The 24,034-nt window shown below is 51.4% G+C and overlaps 2 long non-coding RNA genes across 3 annotated transcripts; both read right to left on the bottom strand.

Moving 5' to 3' along the window:
* Nucleotides 1–265: 265 nt before the first annotated feature.
* LOC118901472 lies at nt 266–2,866 on the bottom strand. 2 transcript variants are annotated; one of them, XR_005021397.1, is made up of 4 exons: nt 2,822–2,863; nt 1,843–2,428; nt 1,416–1,662; nt 266–417 (listed from the first exon to the last, which is right to left on the bottom strand). It is a non-coding gene; the product is annotated as an uncharacterized LOC118901472 (long non-coding RNA). The 2 variants fall into 2 exon arrangements; XR_005021396.1 differs by lacking the exon at nt 1,843–2,428 and having other exon boundaries at nt 2,822–2,866.
* LOC118901471 lies at nt 2,859–8,987 on the bottom strand. Its single transcript, XR_005021395.1, has 3 exons — nt 8,828–8,987; nt 6,166–6,260; nt 2,859–2,898 (listed from the first exon to the last, which is right to left on the bottom strand). It is a non-coding gene; the product is annotated as an uncharacterized LOC118901471 (long non-coding RNA).
* Between the last annotated feature and the right edge of the window lie 15,047 nt (nt 8,988–24,034).

Genomic DNA, 24,034 nt, shown 5'->3' on the forward strand with positions numbered 1-24,034 from the left:
TAAGGGGCTGGGAAGTGTTGTCAGAGGCCACCACAGGGTCGGTCCTCAGTTGTAATTTCCTTCCCTTTGGCCCAACCAAAAGCCCTACTGCACCACTTTTTTTTTAACATCTTTATTGGAGTATAATTGCTTTACAATGGTGTGTTAGTTTCTGCTTTATAACAAAGTGAATCAGCTATACATCTACATATATCCCCATATCGCCTCCCTCTTGCGTCTCCCTCCCTCCCACCCTCCCTATCCCACCCCTCTAGGTGGTCACAAAGCACCGAGCTGATCTCCCTGACCTGCACCACCTCTGGATTCTGCTTTCCAGGGAGCTACAGGCGGTGATTCCTCATCCCTCAGTAAAAACCATCCGTAGAGAGTTGTCCCCCATTCTTTGGTCCAAAGCCTCTCTCTTCCAATGGGGAGCCCCTGGAGAAGAGGAGGAATAAAGCTCACCTGGGGCCCCAACCTGCCTGTTCCCCCTCCCCCACCTACACCCAGGTGAGCCAGTCAGGGTCCCAACAGCAAACACGTGACACATGCAAAAGGGCTCCACTGAAGAGAGTTTAATGACACGACAATTTGCAAGGCATAGTTGGAATTAAGGGAACCATTAAGGGCTGATGAGGTACCAAAAGGGTTGAAATGGTGCCAACAAAACTGGGGTCGGGGAGAGCAGCCACCCAGCAAAGCCGGGGCCACTGGGGAACCACAACCCCTGCCAGGACTTCAGGCAGGCCGGTGGCGGAGAGGCAGGCAGGGGACAGGGAGACAAGTACCTTGGCTCCTCTCTCCCCTCCCTGCCAGGACCCCTGCTGCCCAAGCCGGACCACAGATGGGAAGTCAGGAGCCCAGGTGATGCCGTCTGCACAGGGCAGCCTCCAGGGCCAGGGTGGCCCAGAGAACGGAGGCGGCAAACAAAATCACCGGCCCGCTCCACCTGGGATTCCCTTAGGACACTGAGGCCTTAACTCTGCTGCTTTATTGCCACCTTTGTCACTGCCTGCAGCCCAACAGCGACCCAGCTCAGAAGGAAGATGGGATCCAGGCAGAAAGAAGCTGGAGGGAAGGGGGCTACGCTGAGCATAGGGAGAGGCCAGGAGGAGGGCGGCTTTGGGGCGTAGTGATGTCAAGTGGTGACACGAGACTACTCAGTACTTGGTACAGATCACTGTAATCTTGCTCCGGCCTCCCCTCTCTAGACTGTAGCCCCTGTGGGGTGGGGATTTTGTCTTGTCCATCCTATACACCTAGCATGGTGCCTCTTAAGTACATAATCAGAACTTACTGAATAAATAAGGGGCTAATCGGTAAATGAACAAGCCTATTCACAGCTCAGGTGTACACCCTGGGCCCCCGTCGGGGAGCACTGTTGAGTGAAGCACACATAACCCTCCTACAGGAGCTTTATTTCAACCATCCACCACCTCAGGTTTTCCATGCCGCCGCCGTTCAGTCACCAGCTGCCCAAGCCCACGTCTGCCTCTGAACTGGTCAGAGGCCGCGCTTTGATGGCCCCCGTTCAAACGTGCAGTGACTTCATTTGGCGCCTCTTGATGAGGAAATCGGGGAAACAGCAAGGGACTTCATTTCTCACAGCAGCCTTCCTGTGGGCTTTCTCCAGAGGAGTCTTGATCCATGGCAAACCGTCTGTGGTATTCCCGGCTGGAGCCCCTGGCAAGAGATGGGAGGCGAGAATGACAGTGCCAAGGAGGCAGCTGAACGATAGTCACCCTGGGAGCCACAGCTCTGCCTTGCTTTTTCCAATGGGCCATAAAGACTGAGGGGAAGGGGAGGGAGGCGGCCAGGAAAACACACTCGACTTCCCAAGTATAGTCACTGCGCCAAGCCCACCTGGCGGAGCGATGACGCACAGACTCCGGGCTGGGCGGCTGGCTTCGTAATCCCTGCCCGGCCATTTGCCGTCTGTGTGACCTTGGGTAAGATGCTTCACGACTATGCCTCAGTTTCCTCACCTTAAAAAACGTACGTGGAGAAGATTAATACCTAGTTCGTATGGTGGTGGAAAAGAGATGAGTTAATAGTCATGAAATAGTGCACAGAGGACATGGTCCGTAGTCAGCCCTGCATAAATTTCATTACATGAAATTGAGCAGGACACTTGGGTTCTAGTCTCAGAAACTTTTTTTTCTGTAATAAGCCCAGCCTTGGATGCATCTTATGTTTGCTCTGAGAAGTGAACAAATGCATGTGAAAATTAGAACATGTTACAGTTTGTTATTTGTCGTCAAGCTCGTGTACGTGCCTGATTGAGCAGGGGTCGGTGGGGGTGTGGATGCTAAAGGGCTGTCAATCGTCAGTTTCTGATTATCTGCCTTGCTGAGGTCCCCTTCTTGTCAACATCATCGGCTCTTTGGCTGGTTCAAGCCTTTGCTTGACAACATCCAGGCCTCTTGTGGTCCCTCCCACACAGCACGGGCTGGAAGGATAAGGCTTTTGAAAGCAAAACTGGTCCTTCCCTTCCTACCCACGAGGCAGGTATAGCCAGTGGACACACGCTTCCAGAGAGGAGCTGGCAACTCCACCTCAGCCCACTTTGCCTTTGGGCAAAGGGAGGAGAGGGGCCGAGCCAGGGCAGGACAGGGGAGGGTGGCCAGCTCCTCTGTGCTGGGGCCTCAGAAAGAAATGTATCTGTCTTTGTCGTGGAGACCTGGGAATAAAAAACAAATCCATCCCAGAGTCCAGTACGAATGTGCTGCCACTTACTGCTACCAACATGATTTCAAATAGTTACTTAATCTCTTTGACTCAGTTTTTCTCATCCTCAAAATGGGGATAATCATACCTAATTCAAAGAGGTAAAGGGAATTACCTGGCAGTCCAGTGCTTAGGACACGGTGCTTTCACTGCCGTGGCCCGGGTTCAGTCCCTGGTTGGGGAACTAAGATTCTGTGAGCTGAGCGACGAGGCAAAAACAAACAAACAAAAAACGAGTGAAAATCAGTGAGATATATTACTCCCTTGGTACATGCCTAGTCCAATACTTGGTAGATATTATTAGCTGATATTTTGCGTTGTCTGCACACCATCCCCTCTGAGGGATGGAGAAGTAGTGCTGTTTTCCAGACTGGAAAAGCTGGTGGCAGCAAAAGTGATTGACAACTCTGTTTTGTTTACACTTTCTTTATGGAGCACATAATAGGTACATCATTTGTTCATTCATTCATTCAGCAAATGTTTACAGATCTTGCCATTATTTTGCCTACTTGTATTTATCTTACTCTCACCACTAAAACTGCAAGGTTCATGAGGGAAGGGGCAGTGTCTCTTGGGTTCACTGGATGCTTTGTGCATACTTGCTAGGTGAGCGGAGGGTGGAGCTCAAAGCCTGTCTGCGACACTGAGATGGACCAGGCAAGGAGGTGGGGGCAGGAGGCCTGCATTCTAGGCTCCATCACACCTCCCACAGACCTTGGAGCCTCCACAGACCTTTCTTCAACTGTGAGATACTGGAGGATCGCTGGAGACCAGACTCAGGGAACCGCTTCCCCAGTGGGAAGACGTCCATTCATCTACTCTGTGTCTCTGAAACCCCTGGAGAAGGCTCTGAGTCCCCAACTCTGAGGAGCACAGCAAATGACCCAAATAGCAACAGGAAAAGAATGAAGAGAGAATGGAAGGAGTAGCCCCCCCTCAGTAACTTACAGAGGGAGGAAAATTCCAGCTTATTATATGTAACTAACACAAAAGAAGACATGTTCCCAAGACCCTGCTTTCATGGATATTGGGTATTCCCACGTATAAGACTCACCCATTCTTTTTTGTTTTTTGCAGAACCAAAGGTTTTATTTTTTTAGTAATAATTTCAATTTTTATTGTTATCAATAATTAACAATAAAACTAATATCTTTTTTTATGCCTCCACATGTTTTTTTTTTTAATTTTTATTGGAGTATAGTTGATTTACAATGTTGTGTTAGTTTCAGGTATACAGCAAAGTGATTAGGTTATATATGTACACATACAAATATATGTATATATACATACTTTTTCAGATTCTTTTACATTATAGGTTATTACAAGATATTGAATATAGTTCCCTGTGCTATACAGTAGGACTTTGTTGTTTATTTATTTTATACATAGTAGTGTATATCTGCTAATCCCAAACCCCTAATTATCCCCTCCCCTTTTCCCTTTGGTAACCATAAATTTGTTTTCTGTCTGTGAGTCCGTTTGTTTTGTAAATAAGTTCATTTGTATTAGATTCCACATATAAGCGATATCATATGATATTTGTCTTTCTTTGACTTACTTCACTTAGTATGATAATCTCTAGGTCCATCCATGTTACTGTAAATGGCATTATTTCATTCTTTTCTGCGGCTGAGTAATATTCATATATACACACACACACACACACACCACATCTTCTTTATCCATTCATCTAAGACACATCCATTCTTGCCCACAGACCTCATTCTATGTGATCCAGGCTGTCTAGAGACATAAGACTTAAGGTAGAATCATAATATCCCAAAGGTAGAAACAACCCAAACATCCATCAATGGAAGAGTGGGTAAACAAAAGTACAATGGAATATTATTCAACCATAAAAAAGAATGAAGCACTGATACATGCTACAACACGGATGAACCTTGAAAACATTATGCTAAGTGAAAGCCAGCCACAAAAGACCACATAGTATATGATTCCCTTGATATGAAAGTCCAGAATAGAGAAATCTATAGGAATAGAGCGCAGATCAGTGTTTGCTTAGGGCCAGCAAGGGTATGGAAGAGTAAAAGGGGGTGATAACTAAAGGGTATGAGATTTCTTTCAGAGGTGATGAAAATGTTCCAAAATTGACTGTGGTGATAGTTGCACATATCTGTGACTATACTGAAACCACTGAATTATACACTTCAATGGTGAATTGTACAGTATGCAAATTATATCTCAAGAATCTTGTTTTTAACAAAGAGAGAGAGAGAGAGAGAAATGGAGACGGAATGGTTGAGATGGAGCAGGAAGACCAAAACAAAGCCCAGGCACTGTCTGTCCTGGCTGCCCCCCAAGCCAAAGCCTGCAAGTCACACAGGCAGTGCTATGGTAGCCCCCCAAGCCATGACTCAGGAAGATAAATTGGCCCCAGAGGTATGAGGCTGGGTCCCTTCTCCCCTGACAGCTCCCTCTCTGTGTTTTTTCTGGCATGAGAAACATTCTGTCTTCTTGTATAAATAGGGGAAATTTATGACAGTTTTCCCCCTTCTCCTCCCTGGTGGGCTACTAGGAAGGGGCTGGATGGGGGGAGGAGGGAGATATAAATGTGGAAAGACTAGAGGGAGGCAGGGAGCTCGGCTCTGGCTCCAGCTCTGCTTTGCATGTTTGACCATCTGGGTGAGGAGGCGGCTGGAGCAAAGGTGCAGCCCGGTAGTTTCCAGGCCCAGGGAGGCGGGTCTCCAAGGCAGACATCCAACTGGAGGGACCCAGGGGAAATCAGGCAAACATGGCCTGGCTATTCCAGAGCTTTATTGGAGGAGACACAGGCCCCCTGCCTGGTTTGGGTTCTTTCTGTCCTTGCGATTTGTTGAGGCAGCTGATATGATGGTTAGAGAACCCATCTGGGATTCAGAAAATGACAGAAAAACTAAGTGTGTGACCTTATGCAAGTCACTGCCTCTCTCTGGGCCTTGGCTGTAATTAAAAAAAACAGGGGAGGGGATTGAACTTTCAGGGGTTTTCAAACTGGTTTTAACCATAGGGTCCTTTCTTCAAATAAAACCTTATGTAGCAACCCAACATCTAACATGAGTGTCCTGCCGAGCTTCTTAGGTTGAAGTGAGGGTGGGGATGGGAGATACCCAGGCCCCTGTGGGTGACATGAAGGGACTTGGCCAAGCACAGGATGATCTCCAAGGTCCCCTCCATCTCTGTCCTCAGGTGGGAAGGTATATTAGGAAGGATGATGACAAAACTGGTATTAAAAAAAGGGCCCCAAACACAGCCACATATAGAAAACAAGTTTACTTGTCACACAACGGTCCGGAAGGGAGCAGCCCCAGAGAGCAGGTGGCTCTGTTCCACCTGGTCCATCAGGAACTTGGGTTCCTGTTCTACTCTTGCTCTGCCCTCTCTTAGGGATTTCTCCTCAACTGCATGGTCAAAGCTCAGTCTCAGGCACATCCGGTCCAGCTCATGAAAAGGAGAACTTACCCAACGTCTTAAGGCTCTGATGACATTACTTGGCTCACATCCCCCTCTGGCCACACCTGGCAGCCGGGAGATGGATTGTCCAGCTCGGAGGTTCTCTACCCTCGCAGAACAAGGAGAGAAGGATTAAGTAGACAACTAGCAGTTTTAATCCAGGGCTCAAACCCCTCAGCTGAGCCGCCCTCTTCTTCTTCCCCTCCCAGAGGAGGAGAACTAGAGTCCACAGTTCAGAAAACAGTGTGATTCCCAATGAGGTCCCACCATCCACCCCGAGATCAGAGCCCCAGGAAAGTGATAGCAGGCTTCCTCCAGAGAGACTACCTTTCTATCCACCTTCTTCACAAGGATGTGAGAAAAGTTTCTGTTGCCACTGCCCCCCTACCACTCCCTCTCTCAGTCTCACCTCATTCTCTAACCCCTGTTCCCAGTCACTAGGCGTGACTACAAATAAGGGGGAGCAGGATGGCCAGAACTAGGAAGGGAAGGTGAGACCGGGCTGGAGAGTTGTGCTTTGCAGGCAGTCCAGGTATGGTTTTGGTGCCAGGCAGACCCAACTACCAGATGTGTGACCTGAAGTGGGGATTAAGCTCTCTGAGCCTCAACTGACTCTTCTGGATATAAGAATGAGAGGCTCACTTGCAAGAGTTGCAGCTCCCCTCTGCCCTCCCCCGATAGCTCCAGCGGGATCAGATGAATTTCACCTAAAAAGACCATCAGCCAGTCCCCAATCAGGTCCCCACTGCGCCTGGATCTCACGGCCTCGCCCACCCCGGGAGGCACGGCAGTGGCTGTGCTGGAATCAGAAATAAAACCCTCCTCTTCCTCCTCCCCCGCCCCCACTTCCCATCACTCATCTGGGAATCCAGGGCGAAGAAGGGAGCTAAAGTGCAGAGCGTTCATTTAATATTAACAAATTGAAATGAATTCTTTGAATGCCAATTAACTTGGAGCAGCCCCTTATTAATAGTAATTTAGATTCATACTTGGGAGAAGCGGTTACGGGGGCTGGGCCGAATGTGCCCAGAATGTCAATGTGACGACGGAGCTGGGGACCGAGCGGGGAGGAGCCGTGGCAGTGTTACTTCTGCCGAGTTCGGCTGTTTCCCTCAGAGGAACGGACAAAGTCAGCAGAGGCGGATCTTTGGGAAACAGATTTCTCTCATCATTTGAGTTTTGTACCTGCAATGAATCTGAATAGGCTGAAACCATATCACACCATTTTGATGATTTACTTCACAGTGACGCTAGAATGTCCTCAGAGCTGGGGTTTACCGCAAACTCTCCTAAACCAGATCCCACTGACCCAAAGTGATCTAGTCCCTAGGCCAGCTCTCTCTTCTTCTTTGTGTCCGTTCAAAGCCAGAGCTGGAGATCAAAATGGGGTCCCCCAACCCCTGCCACCTCCACCTTAATCAGAAGTAAAAGAGGGGACTAAACATTGTGTCTCCCTTCTGGGAATCCTCTCCCAGGAGGCAAGAGTCCCAACAGGCTGACCCCGAGCTAACAGCTTACATTTAAGGGAGAAAAAAAATCTGCTGGTACTTTTCTTAGAATTCAGGGACAAGATGAGAACTAAAAATTCAACTTTGTGTACCAAAGACTTCCCCAGAATAGAGCCAAGGAGAAAGAGCTTGGTCCCAAACTAAAAAGTCAAACAGAAATTCTGCTTTCCCTGAATTTGCTGGCTTGGGGAGTCGGACTAGAGGTGCCCAGAACCAGAACCTCAAGTGTAAGCTCTGACCCAAGTAGGACATTTTTTTCTTCCCTGGCGTCCCACCTTGCCTGGATGGGTGAATCGAATTTGAAGCTGGGAACTGTGGAAGTTGGGGGTGGGAGTCTGAGACGGAGGATGCAGGAGGGCAAAGGGGGCTGAACAAGGGTAAGGAAATGTACAAAATGGTGAAGTTTATAAAATTAAAACTTTAAAGATGGTTTAACATACACAAAAGATTAAATTTAAAGAACAGGTCAGGTTTTAAAAGGAGGTAAAATACATCAAAATTGAAAGATTAACATCAACAAAAATTGAAGACTATGCATACAACACTTCAATTGTTCTTTAAAATAGGAGGGATCGAATGAGTCAAAAGAGACCTCATTCACACTCTCATAGAGTTTCCCAAACAATAAATTCATTTACAAAACAAAAAGAGAAATCAACACAAAACTAACCCTTGGTCTACACCAGGAGGAAAAAAAAAATCGTGTCGATTCAGTAACAGCTGAAAAACTAGTGACGGAGGAGAAAAACAAACGAATAAACTTGAAATATGTTAATTGATTATTTGTGAATATTGAAATTGGAAGATGGGAGGGAGAAAGGCACGAACTTAACATCATCAGAAAAGTGAAACTTGCAAAAACATAGGGTGTAACTCATCTGCAAAGTAAACTCTCCTTAAATAGAATGCTCCTCTCCAAAAGAAGAGAATATAAAATTGATCCAAAAAGTACCACTAACCCTCCAAGAAAAGTACATTAATCTGAACTTAATCTTTCCCCAAATCTGAAATTATACGAAAAAATACAAAAGGATTATATTTTTTCAACTAAGAGAAAAACAAAACCGGATTTAAATTATCTAATGGGGCAAGAAGGGGGACTTTTTTGCAGGTGCCAGAAAGGATGGGGCTGGGGGTGTTTGAGGGATGGAGGACCCGCTTACCTTGCTCTGGAGCAGCGGTTGCCGGACAGAAGTGGGTGCGGGACTCTGCGAGTGCCTGCGTGTTGGGGGAAAGGAGGATTCGGGAATCCCGCTGCCCTGAACGAATGAGGAGGGTGGAAGGACTGGGGGGCACCCATTTCCCCACCTCCGCCCGCCTCCCTCCCTTCGGTACCCAGGCCTAGAGAGCTACTGAAAGTTACAAATTGCTTCCATTATTAGCTCATCCCGGGCGGCCTGGTCATTGGCCAACCCCGGACCACGTGGTCCCTCGTACCAATCGATCGAATTTCTAGTGCAATTCTCTGTATGTCCCTTGGCTCTGGGCAGGGAAACGGGGGCGGGGAGCAGTGGCGCGGGCGCTGGGGAGGGGCTAAGGAGAGGGTCACTTCGTCCCCTCACCCTCCTTCTCTGCCTTGTCCGGGCCCTGAGTGTCGCCCCAGAACGGGTTGAGGGAATGTTGTGGGTTGGGACACACCCTGGAGGGCGCAAACTGGAGGAAGCGAGAGACGTCGCCAGGCACCCAGGGCCCTCTCCTTCCAGTTCCCCGAGCCTGCCCGGTCCCGCTGGCTTCTCCCTCTATAGCGCCCAATCTGCCCCGGGCAGTCCCGGGCTGGCAGCCTGACCCAGTACCCCGGGCGCTTGAGTGTCATGTCCCCGGATCACTGCTTGGGCCCCCACTTTGGGGAAGATGCACGCGAGTACCGCTTCCCCGGAGCTCGCCCTGAATCAGGCGCCTGCGCTCTCAGGGGCGCCCACCCTACCCCGACGGCCGAGTTTGCGCACCTCCTGAGACAGTTTGAGAGAAGGACAAACTTTTGAGTGGATAAAAGTCAAGAGGAACCCGTCTGGAGCAGGTGAGCTGGGTCCGGGAGGGGTGCGCTGTAGCCTGAAAACAATGTCTTTCCCCATCTCTGTCTCTCCTTACTCCATCCCGGCTCCCCTGCTGGCAGATACTAATCCCCACTAATCAGAGGAGTGGGACCAGAGCAGCTTTCCCCCCTCGAGTTTGGGGACTAAGGTGGCAGCTGGCAGAGGGACGAGGAGTGTTGCTTCTGAAACTAGAGAGGATGGGAGAAACTGGGGGCCTAGAGACCCATAGCGTCTGAGGGTGATCACTTCTTTCCCCAAACGCAACTTGCGGGAACTTCAGAAAAGTTTTTTGAAGAGAGACGGAGAAGGGAGCAGAGTTGGGGTTCTGAGGTTTACAGCGAGAGGGAGGGCCCCCTGCTTCTTATACTAAAGGAAGGATGAGTTTGTTTCCCAATCAGGGCTGATCACGGATGTAGAAAAACCCGGGCAGGTCCCGAACCTGCTCATCCAGGAAGCTCTTAGAGACGCTTGGAGATCCCCAAAGGGCTTTCCCAGGAGAGCGAGAGACGTGCTAGCCGAAAATAGTAGTTTTCGACTCTGCCGCGGTGGGGGCGGGGTATCGCCCCAGAGCCTCAGCCCGGGACTTCCTGGGGTCCCCTGCTGCCCCGGGACCTTTTGCTGATTTTAAGTTAGGAGTGACATGAATTTCTTCTTCTTCTTCTTTTCCTTTTAATTCCAATTTGACTCAGAGACCCATTTCCCTAAGATGGAATCCAGGGAGGGCTCCTCCCCATCTTCCAACTTTCTGCAGCTCGCGCAGTAGGGCCAGGAAAAGAACCCCCTACCCCCTTCCCGGGTCTGGGATTGCCCCCCACCCCGTCCCACGAGAAGTCCCGGGAGGAAGGGATGGAGGAGGGTCTTCAAAAGGGAGTCAAAGAGGGTGGGTTCAGAGGGCGCGACTGAACTTGAGGACCCCGGGTGGAGAGTTGCGGGAGTGGGCAGTCCAAGGCGGGGACGGGGGCTGGCCTGCGGGGTCTGGGAAAGCGGGCGAGGGTCGAGGCCGCGGCAGGTGCACTGGCAGGGCCGAGGGAACTCTGGAGCCCCGGAAAGGGAGGCCCAGCCTGGGCGGAGGGTCTCCGTGGAGCCTGAGGTTTGCAGGTCTGGCCTGAGGAGCCAGGCAGGTGGCGGCTGCAGCGTTTGGACCGCTTCTTGGAAAGGGCCGGCAGGGACTGTGGATCCAGGAGAGAAAATTCCCTTGTCGAGCAAGTAGTGTCTCTGGCCTCTACTTGGCCCACATCTTTTGGTCAAGAGCGGCCAATCCTCCCAGGCCTTTGTTTTCACTGCGCCCGAGGTTTTGCTGCAAGTAATCCAGGGGCTGCCCCGGCACTGCTCCCGAGGGAGCCCTGGAACTAGGCCCGCCTAGCTGAGAGGTCCAGGAGGGCCGCAGGGGGCACCGCCTAGGGACCCGGAGGGCTCCAGGGCGGGGGCCTCGGGAGGGATGTGTCCAGGGGCAGATGCAAAGGCAACTGATACTCAAATATAAGCCCTTTTCTTTCCTCCCATCCTGAGGCCCTGCGCACCTCTCCAGCCCAGAAGAGTTGGATGGAAGGTCTCATCCTGCCCAATCCCAAAATGAACATGGGAGCCGACTGGGGTTTCTTTTGCAGGCTGCCCCTGGCTCTGGGTGCACTAAGAGAAGGTGCCTGCTTCTGGACTTTGCCCCCTCCCTCTTTGATGAATCCAGTCCTTTTTGCCCCTTCCTCCCCAACACCATGCACACACGCACACACACACAGTCTGTGGAGCTGTCTCTCTTTTACTCTTTTCTTCTCTTCCTCTTTCTCTTTTACTAGGATTGATGGAGTGACAACAGTTTGGCAGGTATCCCCTAAGCCTGTAGTGAGGAGCTGTGGACTTAGCCCTGACTTCTCAGCTAGCAGGGAACAGCCCCATTCCTGGGCCCTTGAAATTGAACCTCACATTGAGGGAAGTTGAGAAGGAATGGCATGAAGGGTGGCTAGGCTGGCACAGGACGGAAGCCCCACCCTGGGGAGGGGGCACTTTTATGCCTTATGCTTGTTGCAGAGAGAGGATTTAGAAACAATGGAAGATGGAAAGGAGGTCGAGGAAACAGCACAAAGGACTGGAAAAATTGAGAACAACAAAGAGAAAAGACTGGTGAGGGAAGAGAAAATTTGAGAAAGCCCCGATACTGGGGGCAGCGGAAGGAACTCGGGAGGGAGATGAAATGAAGGAATGTTGATAAAGGACAGAATGAAGAAGCAAGATTAGTTTGTTGTATGAGAGAAGAGAAGGAAAGAGAAAGAAAAGAAAGAAAGGAAAAATGAAAGAAAGAAAGAAAGGAAAAATGAAAGAAAGGAAGGAAGGAAAAGAAAAGCAAATGAATGAAAGGAGCTAGAAAGTAAAAGAAAAGGGAAGGAATAGAAAGAGAAGTTTTAAAAAAAATAAAAGAGAAATGAATGGGAGAAAGAGAGACGGGTAGGAAAGGAGGAAAGCTAGGAAAAAAGGAAAGAAGGAAGAGAGGAGAAAAAAGTGGAGGGAGGGCAGGAAGAAAGCAAACGAAGGAAGGAAAAATGAGAAATATACAGAGAGAAAAAGAGGAAGGAAAGAGAAGAAGGGGGAACTGGGTTAACAGAAAGGGGGTCTAGACGGGAGGAGCAGCGGGAGGAAAGGCGTGGGGAGGAGGGTGAGCAGGGAGAGGCCCAGTGGGGCTGAGGGGGGGGCTCCCAGGTATCCTGGCTGCCGTGACCCTGACCTCCCAGGTTCCAGTGCCCACCCCAGGTGGCTGCAGGCCGGGGTCACAGGAGGGGTGGAGGTGGAGGCCAGCCTCTTGCGACTCACTTCTCTCCAAAGTAGCTGACAGAGCTGGAGGAGTTCATAGTGCAGCCGCACCTGCCTGGGGCTGGCCCTTAGGCTCTGCAGGTCAATATCTGGCTCCCAAAGCAGTGCTGGAAGCAGAAGAAGCGGTTTAGAGAGGGGTGAGTCGCGGACCCACCCTGGCTCTGTCTCCTGACCTGCCTCCTCTGTCTGCAGACTGGGCCACTTTGTTCTGCCATGCTCTGGCTCTGTGACCTTGGGCCTCAGTTTGTTCTCTATGTCAAATGAACCCTTTGCACTGGAGGGTTCTTCTGTCACTTTGGTTAGCCTGCCCGTATGTGTGCAGGTGAGAGAGGGGTGATGATAAGGCCCGGTCCATTCTGGGAAGGACATCTTCATTTTCTTCCTTGGTGAGAAGAAAAATCTTCCTCCTTTGCCATACTTATCTCCATCCCTGCCCCAGAAAACTACCTTCCAGGGCAAGGGATTTCTCCATGCCAGAAGGGGTTGGATTAATCTATAAAGAGCTTGGTGTGAGGTTTATAGATGCTGGAGGAGCCGAAGAAAGCATCTCACGCTGGAAAGAGAACAAGGACATGCCTTCCTAGGGCAAGCGGACTTTCGGTCTGCAGTGTATTTCACGGAACTCACACACACAGAGAGATTAATTGGCAAAATGGCTTTAGATTCAGCCTGTAGAGGAGGTTGACTTGGGGCGGTTGTGTGTCTGCAGCCTCTTGGGCCTGTGGTCCCGCACCCTGTCCGTGTGCTCCAGCGGCAACCACCCCGTTAAAGCCAATTAGATAACTCCTTTGTTTCCCCAAAGTGGGATGGGGCAGGTCACTGAGGTCAGCACATCTTCTAAGGGCAGCAGAAGCCTTGAGGATGCAACCCTCAAACCACCGGCCAATTTTATCATGGCTCTGTTAGCTTTCCTCCCCTTTCTCAAGCTCCTTTCCTTCTTTTATCTCCCTCCACACACCCCCACCCACTTGCTCCCTTCCTTCCTTCTTCCTGTTTTTCCTTTTCTTTCTCTCTCCCTTTCCATCTAGTCCAGGCTGGGGTTCTTGTACTGTCTTCGTACTCAGAGGCTTTGCTCTGAGACCTTCAGACAAGCTAACATGTGCCCTAACCTCAGGAGTTCATTACCTGGATGCAAATATTAGGAACGGAAGATAAGAGGCAAAATGGGGAGTAAGCTTTGCTAATCAAGTGCGGGATGAAGCAACACATTTTCTGTATCAATCATGATTATCGCCATCACGTCCCCGTGGCTTACCCCAGAAAATCCTTCCCCACCTCAGCCATCTGCACGCCACAGTCGGCCTGCCCCTGCCCATAGGGGTGGAGTTGCTGGTGCCCCTAAGGCTGTTGCTCTCCCGGGGTGAGTGAGGGCCTGCAGGAGCTCACCTTGGTGCAGGTGGGATGAGGTCAGTGAAACCAGGTCAGAGCCTCAAACTATTAAATAAGCAAAGCCTGTTTCCCTATTCCCAACATATTTAGGGGTCCTCTTTCCCTTGAATGGAGAAGCTGGTCGATTCTGGCTCTTGGCCATCTCTCCAAGGAATGCCCCTGATTAGCCGGGCCTGCCGCCGCCATCCACATTTGCTCAGCAAAGAAGGGAGGCCTCTTATTCCAGGCCTTGGTGGAGGGGTTCCAGACTGTCTGCCCGGAGCAGCCTCCTTGCCCCCAGCCTGGCCCCGCTGGGAAGGAGGGAACCCAATTCACTTCGCAGGATCTGGAATCGTGAATCACCAGGGGCAGAGCCAACAGCTGCGACTGCATCCTCGAGTCTGAGCCTGACGCTGGAAGCAGCTTCTGTCTTTGGGTTCTCCTTGCTGCCTCGGTCTCTGCTCTGTTCGGCTTGCTATTGTGTTTTTCTCTCTCATTTAGGGGTTTTGGGGGACAGGGAAAGGAAATGTTTCTCCTCGGGCCCCTAATCCTTCCCCACGCCCCTGCCAAACCTTAAAGATGCTGATGGTAATGAGCTGCAGCTTCTGGCCCTGCTCACAAGCTACTCAAAGCAAATTCAAATTCTCTTCTGGGCAGGAGGGAAGACAGATACTCCTTCCTCAGTCCTCCCTTGCTCATTGATCCATTTTAAGGGCATTTGGGGGTCAAAATTGAGACCGGATCGCTTCTGTTGGTATAAAATTAGCATTTTTTATCACGCCAAAGGCCCAGATTTCTCAAATCAAGGAATAGGAGGGCTTCACCCAGACCCACACCTCTTCTCTGGCCTTCTCTGATGATAAAGGTTTGTTGAGGCAGAGGAAGAGAAGGGAAATGAGTAGTTTGTTCTATCAAGAAATCAATCAGTAGCTGCAGCTGTTCATGCCACTGATATTTATTTAGCACCTACTATGTGCAAAGCATTGTCCCTACCTCTGTTTGTCATGACGGTCAGTAATGAGATTCCTGCCACTGTGAGGCTTTAATGCATATGGACAAATACATAAATAAATGAACTGATGGAAAAGAAAGTTTGGATTTTGATTGCCGCCTTCCATGTGCCCGGTCTCCAAGCCCGTGTTTTCCCAACTCCAGCTACCCAGACCCAGCCGGTTGGAAAATAGGACGGCCCCAGGGCTCATTTGTTTCCCCCACTGGAAAACTATTAGAAAGGGAGCAAGAGTTGTGCAGTGGGAACGGCAGAGACGAGAGCCCTGAAATAAAGGGGTTGGGATGGTGGGCAGAGGGGTCCCCCAGAGGTATCTTCCCATCTTTGAGGTGTGCATTATCGGTGAGGGGGGCTATGTTTCTCTGGGTGTCTGAGCAGGTCTGCAGGTTTGCCTTGGTGTAATCACATGCCTGAAGGTGACAGCAGGGTGTGCATGTGCAAGTGAGCTGAGGGGGGGCTGGACAAGTGTTTCAGCACCAGGCTTGTGTGCACTGGGCCCAGACGCCTGCACTGGAGCAGGTGCATGGGCGGGGGAGGTGCATAGATCTGAACATATCTCCGCATACATGACCCTCTGTGTATTCGAGAGCGTGTGTACCCGCTGAATTATTATAAAATTACACTGACCCTTACAGCAAATCCATACCGGCCCGGCCTTTCTCCCCCGACCTCTCGACCTCTGGGGTGCCTGAGGAAAGAGCTGACCGGGTCACCGCCTCCCCCTAGTCAATGAGTCTCTCTCCATTAGCATGAAACATGAATCTACTGGCAGCTTGACAAATTATAACTAGCAGCCAGAGTTTTGCCAACTGGCTGGCTTGGGCGCTGTCTATTTATCACTGAAAATGGTAAATCATAAGAATCCAGATGACTTAATTATTCAAATCCACCCAGACCCAGAGAAGCTGCAGTCCCGTCAATCTCAGCCCTGGGCTCAGGGAGAGGGCAGGGGGAGAAGGCTGATTGCTTGGGAGCTGGGAGACTCGGGTTCCAGCTCCTCTGCCCTGCCTGGCAAGTGGGGGCTTTCTCTGCCACCCATTCCCCTCCCTGCCTTCCTGCCCACCTTCCCGGGCAGAAGCCTGACCGATTGTTTTGGCTGCTGACCGTCCCGAGGCTCTCCCCTCCCCGCCTCCCGTTGCCTGTTCCCCAGGCTCCTGCAGTGTTTCTCTGCCTCTCTTTGTGTGGGTCTGTTAGCTTGCTCTCTCTGTTTCAGTGCCTTCATTTTTATTTCTTCTCTTTCTCCTATCCTCTTCACCATTTCTTTCCTTCCCTGCTCCCTACGGATGAACGCTGACCCACAGGCTCACACACACACGACCTCTCTGATGGAGGTTTGCCTGTACCCCCGGCTCCTTTGTTCTCCGTGGCCCGGAAGTGCCCAGCTCAGGATCTCCACGCACACATACTGCACCCTCCTTAACCCAGCGCCCTGAGTCGTGGAAGGTCTGAACCCTCTCGACCTGGGAGCCACATGGAAGCACAAATGTCAATGGATGATCTGGGCTCGTTCTGCCTTTTACCCACCACGGCATGTACACAACTTTCCTGTCCCTTTCTTCTGTGGAGTTCTGCACGGCTTGGGCAGTCAGAGATGTGCCCCAGCAGGAGGCAGGCCTGTGTCCCAACAAGGCCCACCTCGGGCTGTCCCCTTGCTCCCAGCGTGGAACCACCACAAGCCCTAAGGGAGGGATCCCTCAATGTGAGTTTTCCCCGAAGGAGGAAATCTGTTTACAGAACAAATCCTAGACCCAGAGGTCTGCACGCGGAGCTTCTGGGGGCTCTTTGATCTCTGGGTCCTTTTATCTTTGCGTCCCTTACAACCCAGTATAAATATGCACCCCTATTTCTTCCAGTCCTGGGCCCCAAGGGAAGTCTATGTTCTCCCGGCCAGTGAGGGGTGGCGCTGGGTGGGTCCAACGTGCCCTAACGCTGGGGTTCGCTCACGCGAGAGGAGGTGGTGGATGGCGGGAAGGGTCACTGGAGCTCCCCTCTTTGAATGGTGTCCTGGCTTGTTCTTCTGGGGGGCTTGGTCCACCCACGAGGACCCCAGAGCCCTGTCCCCAGAGGCTCCTCGGAGCACACTCCTGTGTCTGCAGACGCTTGTCAGTTTGGCTCTGAGTGGCTAGGTCAGTGCGTGTGACTGCACACTTTCGGGAGTCCTTGTGCCAGAACAACAAGTGACAATGTCCCCACCAACAGGGCACCTGAGGAAACAGTCCTCTCACTCCCCGCAATTCCATTTCAAGGCCTCTGAGCAACATTGCTGTCAATAGAAATTGGCCTTGCCCTATCACAGAGCTCTGAAGAAGGAGCTGCTTGTTTCTGCTACTGAAAATGAGTAAGTTCTTCCTTGAGTCTAGCCTTCTTTTCCTTCTGGGTTGGAGGATGGAGATGATCAGGAATCTTGGGAGGGGACTCCCCACCCTCCAAGAGAACATTTATGACCTACAGGGGACCCTTCTACACCCGGGCTCATCCCCACTGCTAAAACACCACATTCTCCTCCTTCCTTCCTCCCCACCTTTCAGATCCAGGTTGTTATTTGAGCACAAGGGCAGTGTCCACGGGTGAGGCAGGAGGGGAGAGGATCAAGATTCAAAAGCAGGCCAGCAGCTGGGCGGCAGGGAAATCAATAAGGGCGATAGATTAGAGACAGGTTTCTCTCACTTTTTTTTCAAGCTGGCTCAGTGTCCCTGCCCCAGCTCCTAAAAGCAGGTGGAGGACAGAGCCAAGCCCTGGCCTCTCTCTGCCCTTCTAACTCAAACAGGTTCCTAATCCCTGGGTAGAGGGTAAACAGCCTCTGAGCACGGCCAGGATTAACCGCAGAAATGCCGCTAAGGTATTTTGGGCACAGTTCCCTACCCCCGCTCCCACCCCATGTTACTAATTAGCCCAACAGCTTGGGGGAGTAGCTAGGAATGCCTTTGTGCAGCCCCGCAAGCCCAGGGCTGAGCTCTGGACAGTATCTCTGGTGCTGGACCAGCTGAGGGGGGCAGAGGGATTCCCACCCCCTCCCCACTCACTGACTCCCAGATCAGCGCAGGGCAGACAGCGGATTTTTCCTCTGCACCCTCCCCGAATCCCCCGGCTTCCCCTTGGCTGTTCACAGCTGGGAGGCAGGTGGGGGACAAGAAGGAGAGTGGAATCGGCTCCGGAAATCAAACGACCCAATAAAAAATTAATTGTCTAATTAAAACCATGAGGAAACCCCTTGCCAGAGTCTGCCTCTGAGTCGTCAGGGCTGTAAAGGGTGGGAAATGAGTCTCAGCTCCTAATAAATTCCTGATTTGCAGCTTGGTCTGTCAGCGAAGGAGTAGGAGAGCTGAGCATTCTGCCGTGCTAGGGCCTCCTGGAGGTCATGCCATCCCTCCCTGCGCCCCCAGCCCCAGTGATCACACCCACATCACCACACACACCCAGCTCGAGCCCAGAGACAGGAGCCTCTCCCAAAGGACAGAGAGGCCACCGCCCAAGGCGGGCGAGTATTCCCGAGACTGACCCTCAGGCTCCCCAGTCCAGGGGTCACCCCCTCCTTCCAGGTCTTTCCTCAGGAAAGCAAACGTCCTGGAAACTTCTCCAACTGCAGAGTTCTTCATTTAGGTTAACCGATCGTTGTTAGAAACAGGTTGCTGTGTGGGTGCGTTTTGACCTCATCCCCTCCACTTCTGTGAAAAATACATTTTTACGTAATTCATGAACCAACACTCTCTTAAACTTGTGCTGATTTTTGCACGAATGACAGGGAACCATGCTAAGAGATGAATTCCTCTCCCCTAAAAAAGGGCTCTGCCCAGTTGGCCAAGTCCCCTGGAAGAATGAACACAGAGCTAGTCCAGAAAGGAGTGCGGAGTTAGGCAACTCTCGAGGGTAGATGGCGATCCGAACCTTTGCCCTGGATAATTGTACCAATTCTTCACTTGGGTCAGCCCCGCCTCTATTCCCTGCATCCCTCAGCAAAAGCAAGGGCACTGTCGTCAGAGGCATTAAGTCATAATAGCAGAAGGAGGGGGAAGCAGTTAGCACACAGCCTTCAACATCCTAATACATTCTTTTATTATACAGAATACAGTATGGGATGTATATCTGTGATTAGCTTCTTTAAACAAACACGGAAGAACAAACAAGGGCTGTCCTTCGGAACAGTCACCTTAGGAGGAAATACGCTTATCCCATCTGTACCTCTCTTGATTAAACCATTTCTGCAAAGACTCCTTTAAAGTGGACTTTCTAGCCATTTTACAAAATACTCAAGACAACCAAGATTAGCTACGAATCGTTTTTTGACTGATTCCAGAGAAGCAAATGATAAAGATCTGTCACCAATAAGGACATTTAACGACTGAGTCACATACCCTGAAGACAATTCCCAAAGAAGAGTTACAGAACTTGTGTCATTGTGGCCTTGTTGGAAGAAGGGGGTCGCCCCAACGTGACTACTTGGAGGCGGCGGTGTTTTCAGTTGCATTTCTCTCTGGCCACATCTGGAGTGTATTATTTATCATTCCTGATGATCATTCTTTTGTTCATCTGGTTGTCATTTTTCATCCTAAACAGTGAACTAAGAAGGAGAAAAAGGGAAGGAAACAAATTCCTGACCCCCATCTGGGTCAGGATCTCATTTCAGATTTCAGCAAATTCCCATGCACAAGTGTCACCAGGGTGGCTAGGCCTTTCTGCTTCCAAGAACCCCGAACCTAGAGACTGAATGTCAGCACTGATTCTGGTTCACCTCATGATAACTGCAGACCTACTAAGTGCCACTGGGTCTTTACACGTGAGTTATTCTTTTCAATCTGGGGATTAAAGACAGTTTTCCTTCCCCGATGGATGGAATTTGTCATTTCTTTTCCCTGCTACTTAGTCTCAGACTGCACCCTGCTTTGTGGACCCGTTGTGTGGGAGACACTCTGGTTTCCTGGTGCCCACGTCTCATGAGGACATGACTTTGGAGACTATTTTGTCCATCTCTCTGTCCCCGGGCAAAGCCTCATGAATATTCCTGGTACTCAGGTTAACCAGCTTGGACTGGTAAACAGAACCCTGACCCAAAAAGGGCATGATGGTGGCCCACCATCACCACACGACCTTGGGCGGGGGTTGGGGGGGGGAGGGAGGGGGCGGAAATGCGGCGACCATGCACATCAAATTCTATGTGAATGGCACCACCTAGAGTTGTGCTCCAGGAGTGCAGTGAGTGGTTGGTCCCTGGAGCTGAGCAGTGCTGCCACCCTGCAGCCCAGAGATGCTGGCAATTCGGTCAGCTTCGCGCTGCATTCACAGATGAGAAACCTAAGTTCTGACAACTAAAGTGTCAACACCTCAGCCCCCCGAAAAAGGGCTCAAAGTGGAGATTCCCTCCCCTCACTGATGTCTGGGAGATCTAGGCTCAGGCGACAGCTCACCAATCTTCTCTCCATCAACTTCAAAGGCAGCTCCAGCCCCAGGGAGGATTGTGAGGGTACGGAGCAAAGCTGATCCAACCCAAGCTCGGTGTCAGGTGATGTTGCTGGAGCACAGGTCAGCCTGGGCCTAGAAATGGCAGTGGGATGTAGGATCCCTCCTGGCCTAGAGTTTGGGGAGGGATGGGAGCGGGTTGTGGAGCGGTGGTCACAGTCCTCACGGTGTAGAGTGAATGTTTACAATTGCCAAAGCCCCTCCCTCCTGGGCCCTCACCTGCAGGCAGAGCTGCTCTAGCCTCCTCACCCACTGCCAAGTCTATCCCACCTGGATATCCTTGTGCATCCTCTGCCAGCCCTGCCCTTCTCTCCTTCCAACCTCTTTCATACATTCCTTGCCCAAAGAGTTTTTCTGAATAAAGCCCACTGACCTTGGTCATTTTCACAACATCCCCGCTCAAGCATTCTCTCGACCTGCAGGGTCATTCAGACTCTGCATCCTCACCTCACTGGGACCGGGCTCCTTCGTGTGTATGCGTGTCCAATTCACCCCGTTACGCCAAGACATCCCGACTCAGCAGCTCCCCACGCTCAGCCATCAGAGCCCTGGACGAGCCACCACATCAAAAGCTTAGACACTAGGACTTGGAGGAGTCAGCTAGTCAACAGCCAGCCTGTCCCGAGGAGACTCCACGCTGGGCTCTGCGGGCCGCATGAAGAGTAGGACTAAAAGAGTCTGGTCCCAAAGAGCATCGGGTCTCACGCGACCAAAAAAGACACATCCATCCCGGATTAATAAATAACAATAATAACCCTCACCATGAAGGTGTAGTGAGACTTTTTTTTTGTTTGCTTTCGTTTGTTTGTTTGTTTGTTTTGGCCGCGGCGCATGGGGGAATGTGAGTTCCCCGACCAGGGATCGAACCTGTTCCCCCTGAAGAGGAGGCACTGAAATTGCGAAGTCTTAACCACTGGACCAGCAGGGAAATCCTGGGTGAATCTTGTGGACAATACATTTCAGAGGTGGGAGAGAGTGCTGTCAACTAGGGTCCCCCCAGAAGACTCCCAGAGGATGTCAGATAGGAGCTGCCCTTGTAGCCCCTCAGAGGCCTCGAGGCTGTGGAGGAATCATCGCGTGGGTTGTTTTGTTTCCCGGAACGCTGGCGGCGGGAGAACGCGCTCCCGCTGGGAGTCGGAGCAGGGCTTCATCACCGAGCAGCTACTCTCTGCCAGGCACTGCGCGGGGCACTGGGAACCCAGCGAAGAGTGAGGGAGGCCATGCCTTCAAAGCTGACAGTCTAGATGGGAAAAGAAACCGTACGCAGATCTTTACAAGGCAGTGAAGGAAGGACCTACACCGGTGATACACCTCCCAGGCAACGTGGGGTACCACGCCCACACATAAACCTCTCAGGGGAAAGGGGAGAGGAAGGGGGCAGGGAAGGCATCCTGAAAGGGAGGCTAATGTCAGCTCTAAGCGAGTGGTACCCTTCTTCTCCCCACACCCTTCCCAACTGAAGGTCACCTTTCACCTCAAGAAGAAACCATTGGCTTCTTCAACCAAGGTCACGGCGGGCTGTCAACATCCCAGCACGCTCTCACCCACCTGCCCTCTGGGCAGAGTATTCAAACATGAACTGGGATTCCAGCCATATCTGGGGCACCTCCCTATCCCATCTTCCCCACTGTCCATCCCACCCTGCCAGCATCATGGCCAGGTGCTCTCTGATTCCCAGGACCCGGGAAGGAAGAGCCTATCGTCTCCTAGAATTACATGCTCTGCAGCCTTCCTCCTTCGTGCCTTTGGGGAAGATGCCCCTGCTTCCCCTTCATTCTCCGTCCGGATCCAGCTCCCACCTCCCACGGCTGCAGCTGCTCCCTCCTCTCCCCCCTGGAAGAATGCCCCCCTCCTCCACATCCCTCCACAGGGGGAGAGTGGGAGGGAGGCAGCATATGGCCCCACTCTCCTTGGCCTGGGCAGGCTATTTTGGAAATGAGAAAACCCCCTTGCCCTGTCCTCCCCTCTGGGGAACACCCTCCCTCCCCTCTCCACATTCCCCAGAAGTTCTCAGACTGAGATCCATCCTACTCCTACGTGCAGTTATGTGGTGAAATCACTGCTTTCCTGCCCTGAGGCGCCGAAGCTGGGAAGGGAGTCTACTCAGATCTTTGATGTAGGCACGTTTTAAAAGGCCCACCTGTCCCCTCTCTCTCCCCAACCCCCAGCCTGAACTGCTGGAGCCCCTCATCACAGCTTTAAATCCCAGGCTACCCCCCAACGTGGCCAGGATCAGGTCACACACATCCTCTCCCGCTGGGGGTAATCAAACCCAACCGTACTCACTTGGGGACATCTGTCTCTGGTGAATAAGGAGAGATCCCAAACTTGAGTGGTTCTGTGACACTTAAAAGCTTCAAGCAGGAAGATCTGCAATTTCTCTTGGAGCAGGGCCTGTGGGGAGGGTCCCTCTGAAACCCTCGTTTGATGTTGTGCTTTCATGGTTGCGGTTTGATCCAGATGTTACCCACTTGTGGGATTTTCTCTTTGGGAGGGAGGGGCCCTTGGCTGTGAAGATATTTCCATCGTGTGCACATTTAGATCGAGGTGGCTGGGTGCGGGTGCTCTTCTAGCTGATAACACACCCTGCTCTGGACAACCCTGCCCTTTCTCTCGGGGATCACATCCTTTCCCTTCGCATCCAAAGACAAGAAGAGGGCATTCACATAAGGAGGCATTCCCAGCTCCCTGTAGGCTTGCTGTGTCACTGCCTAGACATGGCTCTACCTCTCTGTTCTTCTGGCTCCATAAAATGGAGATGGAGTGGGTTCCCAAAGATGGTTCCCAGACCATGGAAAGAACAGGAGAGGGAATTCAAGAACCAGATTTCTGGCCAAGGAACAAACAATTATCAAAGAAATTGTGAATGGGATTGCACTGAGAATGATGAGTCAGGGCTCCTAAAGAGGAAGTGGCCATCCCTCTTTTGGATCAATCCTACAAGGGTGGAAGTAAACCTCTCCAGATTCACAGACCCCTCTGCTCCCTCCGAGCTTGAAAAGGTTAAGGCCATCCCTCCCCAGCGTCTTCACAGAAACCCTGGAAATCTTTCCTTCCACCTTAAGAGTCTTCAGAAGTTCTTGCTGTCCAGCCTCAGTCACTGCTTGTTGTAGCAGGAGGTGGCTTCCCTGGAGGAAGTGCCTTAGTCACACTCAGTGGTCCTCTAAGACCTCTCAGCATCCTTCTAGCTACTTCTGCCTCATGGAATCAAAAGAAAAGCTGTCAACTCTATCAAAAATCAGGTTGCTCCCGGAGCTGTGCTGGTGACCACATAAACACTTGGATCCTTGCCAGCCCTGTGGAGGTCACAGTCTAAACCAGACATGTGGATGTTGAGTGATAGAGGCCAGACGGACCAGAGAAACTCCAACCCTGGAGCTGGACCAAGGCAGAAGCCCACAGTGGACCCTAAAGGACTTGCATCAGCCACAAGGTTGGGTAAGTGAACTTGATTTAGGGGGAGGGGCCTACGTGGGGACAGACAAAGCCTAGGAGGCTTGGTGCAGGAAGGGGAGATTCAGAGGATACAAGAGAGGGTGGGAGCCACTGAGTGGATGAGGAGGGCTCAGTGCTGAGGAGAACCATGAGAGACAGGCCAGCGGGAGAAGAGAGAACTGGTTCCCCATTGGACTAGATAGAGGGGAGGGATGGAGAGAGAGGCGGGCACAAGAAGGACGGAGGAAGATGGAGAAAGCTCCACCCAC

The sequence above is a fragment of the Balaenoptera musculus genome, chromosome 10 (assembly GCF_009873245.2).
Source record: "Balaenoptera musculus isolate JJ_BM4_2016_0621 chromosome 10, mBalMus1.pri.v3, whole genome shotgun sequence".
NCBI lineage: Eukaryota > Metazoa > Chordata > Mammalia > Artiodactyla > Balaenopteridae > Balaenoptera > Balaenoptera musculus.